At 42.7% G+C, this 11,144-nt stretch overlaps 1 non-coding gene across 1 annotated transcript; it reads right to left on the reverse strand.

Annotated features, from left to right (window-relative positions):
- Positions 1 to 10,819: 10,819 nt before the first annotated feature.
- Positions 10,820 to 10,895, reverse strand: TRNAT-AGU (transfer RNA threonine (anticodon AGU)). The gene has a single exon. It is a non-coding gene; the product is annotated as a tRNA-Thr (tRNA).
- Positions 10,896 to 11,144: the final 249 nt, after the last annotated feature.

The following is an 11,144-nucleotide window of genomic DNA, read 5'->3' on the forward strand; positions in this document are numbered from 1 at the left end:
TGAACCACTTCCAACTACCCACGTGAGCCAAGCTTTCCCTCCACTGAATCTTTTCCCAGTTCTGCTCTAAGGAGAGGTATGCGTCCTAAAATCCACCATGATATGCAAAATTGTACAATGAAAACCACAAGGCTATGGAAAAATAGGGTTTAGTTGCACAACACTAAAATTATTTTCAATGGCACATTAAAAATATAGAAATCAAAATTAAAAATGTTTTGTGCCTCAAAGAATACTACCAACAAAGTGAAAAGTGAACCTACAGAATTGGAGAAATTATTTGCAAATTATGTATTTACCTGATAATGGTCAGGTGTCCGGAACATATAAAGAACATTTATGATTCAATAACAAAAAGACAAAATAATTTTTTTTAAAAGGGTAAAAAACCTGAGTAGACGTTTCTCCAAAGGCCAAGATGCAAATGGCAAGCAAGCTTGTTAAAAGATGCTTGCCCTCATTAGTCATTAAGGAAATGCAAATCAAAACCACCATGAATGGCCTGACCTGTGGTGGCGCAGTGGATAAAGCGTCGACCTGGAAATGCTGAGGTTGCCGGTTCGAAACCTGGGCTTGCCTGGTCAAGGCACATATGGGAGTTGATGCTTCCAGCTCCTCCCTCGTCTCTCTCTCCTCTCTGTCTCTCTCTGTCTCTCTCTCTCCTCTCTAAAATGAATAAATAAATAAAAATAAAAAAATTAAAAAAAAAAACCACCATGAAAAAAACTCACAATGAAATAGCACTTTACACACGTTAGGATAGTTGCGATTGAAAGAGAGGTGGGGGGGGCGATGAGAAGAAAAAGGAAAAAAAAACACAGATGTCAATGATGTGGAGAATTTGAAACCTTCATACACTGCTGATTGCTGGTGGGAATGTAAAATGGTGCAGCATCCATGTAAAACCTTTGGGTGGTTCCTTAATAAATTAAATACAGATTTACCATATGACTCAGGAATTCCTCTACAAAATATACATCCAAAAGATTTGAAAACAAAAATTTGTACACAGATGTTTATTTCACAAATGAGGAAACAAGGCTAGAGAGGTTAAGAGACCTGTTCAAGATTACTCGGTGACAGCCAGAGCCAGGATCTAAGCGTGGTGTCTTCAGATGCTGGATAGGAGCATGGGCTTGTGCGACACCGCCTGGATTCAAACCTCAGCGTCACCCTTGACTTGAGCTAGATGACCTTGTCTGCCTCAGTTTCCTTATCTGTGAAATAAGGATGACAACAGTATCTACATCAATGGCTTATTCTAATGATTAAATGAGTTGACATGTTTAAAGTAAGTAGTACCATCCTTTGGCTATGAATTATAAAATGTCCTGGTTGTGACATAAGGACAAGCTATTATTATTATGACTCCAAACCCTGATTTTTTCTATTTTCTTATGTAGAGGCACATTATCTAAGCCTGGAAACAGTACTTCATACATGAATTAATTGATATATCAATGGAAGTAACAGAGGATAGAAAAGGTTGATTCAGGGCTTTAAAAAAGACTTACTGTGCCTGGCTGAATAGTTCTGTTGGTTAGAGCATCGTCCTGAAACACAGAGGTTGCTGATTTGATCCCTGGTCAGGGTACATACAGGAACAGAGCAATGTTCCTGTTTCTCTCTCTCCCTTCCTCTTTCTCTAAAGTCAATAAATAAATTTTTTTTAAAAAGACATTAAGTTAAAATTAAATAAATCTTTAATACCAATATTGTCTTCAAATAGTATGTAAGAAAAGAAATTAATAAGACAATGTTTATAATGATTTATACAAAAGATGTTATTTTATTATTTTACTTCTGAAATTATGCATTTCTAAATAAATATAAATATTATTAGAAATAAACTTTGCCATTTTATAGTTCTGATTCACTTGCCATGGTTTTCCAAGCACATCCCACTGTTATATAAAAATTTTCAATTTTTCTTCAGAGATGAACTGGTCCTTTTCTGCAAGTGGAAAATTTTTTGCATATTGAGCCCGTATTTATAGGTATCTCTGAAGTTTAGTTATATTAAATTAAATACATACATGTCTTGCCTTGTGCACGTTATGTGTGAGCTCACAGGAAATACCATCTCTTTATTAATTTATTTAAAGACAAATTAAGAACAAAATCTCATTTTATCAGTCTAACAGAAACCAAGTTGTCTACTACATTGCAGGCTATATTCCTAAGAGAAGATTAAAAATATGATCACTTTAATTTTTGTATGGCTCACTTTCTTTTCTTAAATTTTTTAAATTTTATTTATTGATTTAAAAGAGAGAGGGGAAGGGGGAAAGAGACATCAATTTGTTATTACACTTATTTGTGCATTTATTGGTTGATTCTTGTATGTGCCCTGACTGAGGATCAAACCCACAACTTTATTGTATCCGGACAATGGCAAGCAAGCTACCTGACCAAGGAAAGCCTTTTTTTTTTAAAACAGGGACAAAGAGAGAGTCAGAGAGAGGGATAGACAGGGACAGACAGACAAGAATGGAGAGAGATGAGAAGCATCAATCATCAGTTTTTCATCGTGACACCTTAGTTGTTCACTGATTGCTTTCTCATATGTGCCTTGACCGTGGGCCTTCACCAGACCAAGTAACCCCTTGCTCGAGTCAGCAACCTTGGGTCCAAGCTGGTGAGCTTTTTGCTCAAGCCAGATGAGCCCGCGCTCAAGCTGGCGATCTTGGGGTCTCGAACCTGGGTCCTCCACATCCCAGTCCATCGCTCTAGCCACTGAGCCTGGTCAGGAGGAAAGTCATATTTTTCTTATATGTCAAACGCCTTCAGCTAAGTTAGAAAAGGAGACTTTTATTTAGGTTTAGTAAGTGATCCTGGCTTAAAATTAAGTTCATAAGTCATGCTCATTCAAACACTCCTCAACATTTATTGAGAACATGCTGTATATGCTTCGTAGATTTTATCATAATAACATAAAATTATAAATTATTTAAGTGCTTGTTATAAAAAGCTGAAATAAATATTATATAGCCATTGAAATAAATGGTAATAAATATACTGCTCATAAAAATTAGGGGATATTTCAAAATGAATATGAAGCAATACAATATCCCCTAATTTTTGTGAGCAGCACCTCACACATTTTTGTAAGAGTAAAATTAAACTGTGTGTAAAGCACTTCCATTATCAACAGGAATGGACAATGGTTGCTTCTATTGTTTTCATTAACATACAAAGCTGAGGAAAAAAAAGAACGAATTGTTTTTTGTTTTTGTTTTTGTTTTTGATTTAGTGAGAAGAGAGGAGCAGAGACAGATTTCCACATGCTCCCTGACCTAGATCCAGCCAGGTCCACTAAGGCAGTGGTCCCCAACCTTTTTTGGGCCCAGACCTGTTTAATGTCAGAAAATATTTTTATGGACCGGCCTTTAGGGTGGGATGGATAAATGCACAAAATAAAATTATGCAACCAGCGTAAACACTATGGTATTTTTAAATATAATTGTCGAACTTACAAGATAAGTGTCAAGAATGAGTCTTAGACGGATGTAACAGAGGGAATCTGGTCATTTTTTAAAAATAAAACATCGTTCAGACTGAAATATAAATAAAACAGAAATAATGTAAGTTATTTATTCTTTCTCTGTGGACCAGTACCAAATGGCCCACGGACCGGTACCAGTCTGCGGCCCGGGGGTTGGGGACCACTGCACTAAGGGATGATGCTCTGACCATCTGGGGTGTTACTCTGTTGCTTAGCAACTGAGCTCCTCTTAGTGCCTGAGGCAGAGGCCATGGAGCCATCCTCAGTGCCCAAGGCCAACTTGCTCAGCTCAAGTCACAGCTGCAGAATGGGAACTGAGAGAGAGAAGTGAGAGGAGGAAGGGTGGAGAAGCAGATGGGCACTTCTCCTGCGTGCCCTGACTGGAAATCGAACCTGGGACATCCACACACCAGGCTGACGCTCTACCATTGAGCCAATCAGCCAGGGCCAGAATGAATTGTTTATAAGAGAGACAAATGAAAATAAAGAACAAGGGCAAACCTGATAATATCTAGAATCTCTATTTGACAAAAACACACATTTTCTTGGTTACATACTTAGGTTACATTAAACAAAGAACAAGACTATCTTTTACCTCTTCATCCCTATAATAAAAGAAGGGGCATATTTAAAGTTAATGTTAAATTAAAAAAAAAAAAACATTTTAGCTGAAATAATAATTTACTTCTGATTCTTGGAGAAAAAGCTCTGGCCAAATCCAGGAGGATATGGAATCTGCCTGCTTTATTTATTTATTTATTTATTTATTTATTTATTTATTTATTTATTTATTTATTTATTTATTTTAGTGAGAGGGAGAGAGAGAAAGAGACAGGCAAGAAGGGAGAGAGATAAAAAGCATGAATTCTTATTTGCTGCACCTCAGTAGTTCATTGATTGCTTTCTCATATGTGCCTTGACCTGGGGGGCTCCAGATGAGTCAGTGAACTTGCTCAAGTTAGCAACCTCTGGGCTCAAACCGGCTACCTCGGGGTTTCCAGCCTGGGTCCTCCTTGTCTTAGGCTGATGCTCTATCCACTGTGCCACTGCCTGGTCACACAGAGTCTGCTCTTTTCTTTCTGCAGTGGGGAAGGGTTACATGGCTGGGGAAGGAGTAGGAGCTGAAGGAAGGATTCACAGCCTAGGTAGTCTGTCAAAAGTCTCATATGTAAGCAAGAGACTGTGAACTAGAAATTTAAAGCTATTTTATTATATTTTCTCAAATCAGGAATCTCTGAGCACTTCCCATTATTATTGTTCTCCTTAAGGGAAATGAGATATAGTCATTAAAAATAAATAAATATACCAGTTTTGGCCCTGGCCGGTTGGCTCAGTGGTAGAGCATCGGCCTGGCGTGCGGGGGACCCGGGTTCGATTCCCGGCCAGGGCACATAGGAGAAGCGCCTATTTGCTTCTCCACCCCCCCTTCCTCTCTGTCTCTCTCTTCCCCTCCCGCAGCCAAGGCTCCATTGGAGCAAAGATGGCCCGGGCGCTAGGGATGGCTCCTTGGTCTCTGCCCCAGGCGCTAGAGTGGCTCTGGTCGGGGCAGAGCGACGCCCCTCCGGTCGGGCGCATGCGGGAGTCTGTCTGACTGTCTCTCCCCATTTCCAGCTTCAGAAAAAATACAATAAATAAATAAATAAATAAATAAATAAATAAATAAATAAATAAACAAACCAGTTTTGAAATCAAATTTAAATTTAAATCCTAGCAATTTTGCTTTATTAGCTGGTCAAAGCTTTCAGAGTCTACTTCCTTCTATGTAAGATAGTAATAATACCATTTGCCTCATGAAGTAGTTGTTTTATGGGTTAAGCACTAAAATAATAATAATAATAGCAAATATGCATTGAATCATTCTAATGTGTTAAACTGCTTATGTTTAATTTTCCAGGTTAATCCTCACACCAAAGAAAGGCAGGGTGGGCTCTATTTTACAGTTGAATAAATTGAGACTTAGTGATACCACACAGTTAGCAATCCATAGAGCCAAGACTAGTGAAGTAACAATGGAAAGCTTGTCAAGCAATTGTTTTTTTACATGTAGCTGCTTTTCCTAAGCAGCCTTAGTGGAGGGTTTCAGGAAGAGGAGACAGTCTTGACTCTCTCTTTGGTGCAGAACTCAGAGGTCCCACCTCCCGTGGCGACCTGCAAGGACTGTACACAGACTCTGCCTCGACCTTGTCCGGAGGTATACCTTGTGATCTCAGAGAGAGAACATACAGCAAGGTGCAGATATTGAGAAAACTTTAAAATGGGCAGCAGTCTTCTAAGCATGTTGTATGGCCAGGAGCCACCATCGTGGCCATTCACATGCAGGTTTGCATTAGATTCGGACAGTCCATAATGAAACAATGGAGCCAAGAACTGGTGTGCCATTAGCTTTTGTGAAGCCAGTGGCCACGGCCACCATCACAGCAGCCCAGCCCATGCAGGTTCGCATGAGATTCAGACACATGGTAATGAAACAATGAAGCCAAGAACTGGTGGGCCATTAGCTTTAATCCTAGCTTGCACCCGGCAGGCAAGTAAAAACACTCACTGCGCTCCAAAACCTACTCATTTAGTGCTCACAAAGCTACTGAATAATCCGAGTTTTCTAGAATCAAAGGTTTCTAGCTCACCAGACTTATTCACCTCTGCTCCCCATCTCCTTCCTTCTCCCTGCACAAACTCTGCAACAAAACTGGCTTCTCACTCAGCACTCTACTGTCTTGGCTGCTTCTCCTGGTCTCCTCCACATGGCCCTTCTCTGCTCTCTGCTCTCTTATGCTAATCTCAGGAACTGAGAGAGCAAGCTCCCAGTCTGCCCACTTTATAATGCATAAATCAAAACTTTTAATCTAATATACAACATAGGGAAGTCTCTGATACAAAGTCCACCCCACATCAAAAAGGGTGGGAAAGGCTTAGTCCTAAAACCAAGCCCCAGGTTACAAGGATCCTGCCTGCCCACAGCCTGCCCCCAACACACATTAATATCACCTGGGTGACGGGCTTCCATGAGGGCAGCACCATCTTTAACAAAGTGAGCATAATATATTTTATCTGCCCAACACATGACAAATCATACAATTTCAACAATTACAAAGGTACATTTCACCAGTCTCTGAGCACTTTGCCAAGAGTGCAAAATGTTCTCTGTCTTCTTTCTAGCCATGGGAAAAGCTTCCCAGAGCAGGGGAGTGCTTCCAGCAAAGCCATCCCCCACCCCCATCAGGGTATTTCACACTGTCCAAATCCAGTAAGTCCATCCAAAAAAGGAGCCAGTGTCCACTCCAGTCATTGTCTAGGAATCAGTCCAAGCACATGGGGCCTCAGCCACCCCCCTCATCCCTGCCGTCTTGGCAGGTCTTACACTGTCCCAAAGAGGAGCACGTGGCAATGGCAGGTAGCATTTCCATCTCTGCTCCAGAGAGCATGATGGCATTCACCCCTATGTCCCAAAATCGCAGACCTACCAGGAGCATAGTAAGTATTCCCTGCTGCTGGGCTCTCACCTTCTAGAGACTGCGGATCGCAACTCCAGCCCGATTCTCCTCGTCCTCCAAAGAGGAACTGAAAACACCAGCTCCCGCTACTGGGCTTGAACCCCGGGCAACCGCTGCCTTCTTCTCTGTGGGCCTTGTAGCCCCAGTTCCGGCCTCAGCCTCCCTCCACTGCTTGCTCTCCAAACGTCCAGGGCAATCGGCAACTCACACACCTGTGATTCCTTCTCCAGGGGCTGCTCCATTTCCAGGCAAATCTCGCAAACCTGGTTGGCCTCCTTCTCCAGCACTTCCTCCAGCTCCAGGGTCAGCATCTCTTTCTCCCACGTTTGCTCCAGCTCCTTCCACAGCTCAGTTTGCAGGTCCCGGGCAACCTCTTCCACAGAGCTCTTAGTTTCCTCACGCATGGCTGTAAAAGTCAGCCAGCCTACGGCCCCCAAAAGGACAGCCATGGGGAACCATAACAGCAGCCAGTCCTCTACTCCACCGCTCAAAGGTGGTGGCGGCTCCATACTGAACTATATCGAATCCTGCCACAGACTACACCAAGCGTATGGCCAGGAGCCACCATCGTGGCCATTCATATGCAGGTTTGCATTAGATTCAAATAGTCGGTAATGAAACAACGGAGCCTAGAACTGGTGGGCCATTAGCTTTAATCCTAGCTTGCACCTGGTGGGCAAGTAAAAACACACACTGGGCTCCAAAACCCACTCACTCAGTGCTCACAAAGCTACTGACTTAACCAAGTTTTCCTAGGATCAAAGGTTTCTAGCTCACTAGACTTATTCACCTCTATTCCCCATCTCCTTCGCATTGCACAAACTGGCTTCTCTCTTAGCATTCCGCCATCTTGGCTGCTTCTCCGGGGGCAAAACAAAATGCACGTGTCTGTCTCACTGAAGAAACTGAGTACAGTACTGAGGAGCTGGGTGATGATGACAGGCTTGAAAAGTCCTAACCAACTGAGTTTATGTCCTAGTAGCAGGCTAAAGTAGAAAGAGGATGAAGTTCAGGATTCTTGTCGCCACTCACTTCCCAGCTGCGTGTCCTTGAAGAGTAGCTTCATTTCTCTGAGACCCATTTCCTTATCAGTAAAATAGAGATATGAATAGTTATCTCATCAAGTTGTTAAGAGGATTAAATGAGATCTTTCTGAAACACAAATGCAATAGAAAGCTGACTTTTACTGCTTCTCGGCCCCGCAGGGCTCTTCTGTGTCTTTCTGGTAAAATCCAGTCCCCCTGGAATGCCAACCCAGCACCCCTCCCACAGGCTTCAGTCTGCAGGCTGCAGCCACGAAATGCCCCTTGTCCTTCAAAGAGAGAGTTGTCCTCACTTGTGCATCCTGCAGCTGTTCATTCACCAGCAAAAACATTGTTTTGAGTCCCTGGTTGAGTAAAGCCCTGGATTAAATATTGGGACCAGGCAGACACGACTCCTCTATCAAAGACTTTGAAGTCTAGTGAAAGTTTAGGTGAGCAAAGTGGCCATTACAATTTTGGGTGCTGAGTAATAACAAGAGGGAACGGCCAGGTACTTTAGGAGTGAATATGAAAAGACATTTTACCAAGATTTAGAAGGTCTTGGAAAGCTATCTTAAGAAATTTGATTAGCCCTAGCTCAGTTGATTAGAGTATTGTTCCAATACTCCATGGTTGCATGTTCAATCCCCAGTCAGGGCACATGCAAGATTCAACCACTGAATGCATAAAAAAGTGGAACAACAAATAGATGTTTCTGTCTTCCTCTATCTGTTTCACCTTTCCTCTTTCTCTCTCTCAAATCAATCAATCAGTAATTTAAAAAATAGTAGATAGTATTTAGAATAACTCTAAATGGGTACAAATCACATCTCTGTCTGCAAATCACATCTCTGTCTGCATTTTTTGTTGGTGAGGTGTAAAGCTGGAAGGGTTCATGTCATTTACCAAAAGAGTAGTCTTCATTTTTTGGCTATACTCTCCAAAAGCTTATCAAATCTCACTTCAGCACATTCTCTATTCCCTTGAAACCTTCTCACAAAAGAGCCTCTTTCTTGTTCAGGGCCCATGGGTAAAATTACCTAACACTGGGTCAGTAAAAAAGTGACGTACCCAGGGAACCTTTTCCCTGAGAGAAACATAGGAATTTTTAAAAGCAGAGTGTAAAGCCAGAAGCCAGGGCCACCATCACAGCCGCCTGGCCCATGCAGGTTCGCATTGGATTCAGACAGTCGGTAAAGAAACAACGAAGCCCAAAACTGATGGGCCAACATCTTTAATCCTAGCTTGCACCCGGCGGGCAAGTAAAAACACACACTGGGCTCCAAAACCCACTCACATTCAGTGCTCACAAAGCTACTGACTTAATCCGAGTTCTCCTAGAATCAAAGGTTTCTAGTTTACCAGACTTATTCACCTCTGTTCCCCATCTCCTTCCTTCTCCCTGCACAAACTCTGCACTAACTGGCTTCTCTCTTAGCATTCCGCCATCTTGGCTGCTTCTCCTGGCCTCCTCCACGTGGCCCTTCTCTGCTCTGCTCTCTAACGCTAATCCCAGGAACCAAGAGAGCAAGCTCCTATTCTGCCCCCATTTTATAGTGTAGAAATCCAAACCTTTAATCCAATATACAAAATAGGGAAGTCTCTAATACAAAGTCACTTTCTGAGGCATGATAGGATTGTACCACCCCACATCAAAAAGGGTGGGAAAGGCTTAGTTCTAAAACCAAGCCCCAGGCTACAAGGATTCTGCCTGCCCACAGCCAGCCCCCAACACACATTAATATCACCTGGGCAACGGCCTCCACGTGGGCAGCGCCATCTTTAACAAAGTGAGCATAATATATTTTATCTGCCCAACACAGAGAGAAAAGGGAAGGATAGAAGTTTTTTTTGAAGGAATGATAAAATTTCAAAATCACTATTCAACTATCCCTCATGAAACTATTAATTCAATTAAGGATTGCTAATGGATGCTAAAACTATTAGGCAAAAAACTGTTGTTGAGGGACAGGATACTCAAAAATCCCTTAAAATGGAAAGATGTGATGTTCACCACCTTCCCCAAATGATCAAACTCAATGATTCCCTCTGAAGCATTTGATAGGGTTCTTCTTCCATATCTTTAATTTTTATTTCAAACCTCATTCTAAATCTTCTTTTGCCTGTTTTTTTAATATGGGTATATTCTGACCTCCATTCCTTTTTTTTCCTTTTTTTTTTTTTTTTTTTTTTTTTTTTGAGAGAAAGAGAGGAAGAGAGAGATAGAAGAAAGGAGAAAAAGGAGAGAAGTATCAATTCATTGGTCTACTTCGTTGTGCCATTGATTGCTTTTCGTATGTGCCCTGACTGGAGCTGGAACCAGCAACCTTGGGGCTTGAGCAGGTGCCTCAGGATGAGCTGAGGACCTCAGACTTGCACCTACAACCTCAGTGCTCTGGGATGATGCTCTGACTCCCTGCACCACAGGCTGGGGTGGTCTTCCATTCTTTTCTTTTATTATTATTTATTTATTTATTTATTTATTTATTTATTTTGTATTTTTCCGAAGCTGGAAACGGGGAGGCAGTCAGACAGACTCCCGCATGCGCCTGACCGGCATCCACCTGGCACGCCTACCAGGGGGCGACGCTCTGCCCACCAGGGGGCGATGCTCTGCCCATCCGGGGCATCGCTCTGTCGCGACCAGAGCCACTCTAGCACCTGAGGCAGAGGCCAAGGAGCCATCCCCAGCGCCCGGGCCATCTTTTGCTCCAACGGAGCCTCGGCTGCGGGAGGGGAAGAGAGAGACAGAGAGGAAGGAGAGGGGGAGGGGGGAGAAGCAGATGGGCGCCTCTCCTGTGTGCCCTGGCCGGGAATCGAACCCGGGACTTCCGCACACTAGGCCAACGCTCTACCACTGAGCCAACCGGCCAGGGCCTTCCATTCTTTTCAAGCTGGGCAAACTCAGCCATTCCCAAGATCGTAACTAAAAACAGTATGCTCTGAATCTGTACTTCCATCCCAGATTTCTTTCACAGCTTTACATCCACAGTCCAACTGCCTGCTGGGACTTCCTCAACCGCAACTTTCCTAGTGTTTAAGATCTCCTTATTCCTGGTCCCAGTCAGGTATGTGCTTCATCTTGCATTCCTTAATTTAGTTAAATTATCCACACCAGAAATCTAC

Source organism: Saccopteryx leptura, chromosome 8 (assembly GCF_036850995.1).
Source record: "Saccopteryx leptura isolate mSacLep1 chromosome 8, mSacLep1_pri_phased_curated, whole genome shotgun sequence".
NCBI lineage: Eukaryota > Metazoa > Chordata > Mammalia > Chiroptera > Emballonuridae > Saccopteryx > Saccopteryx leptura.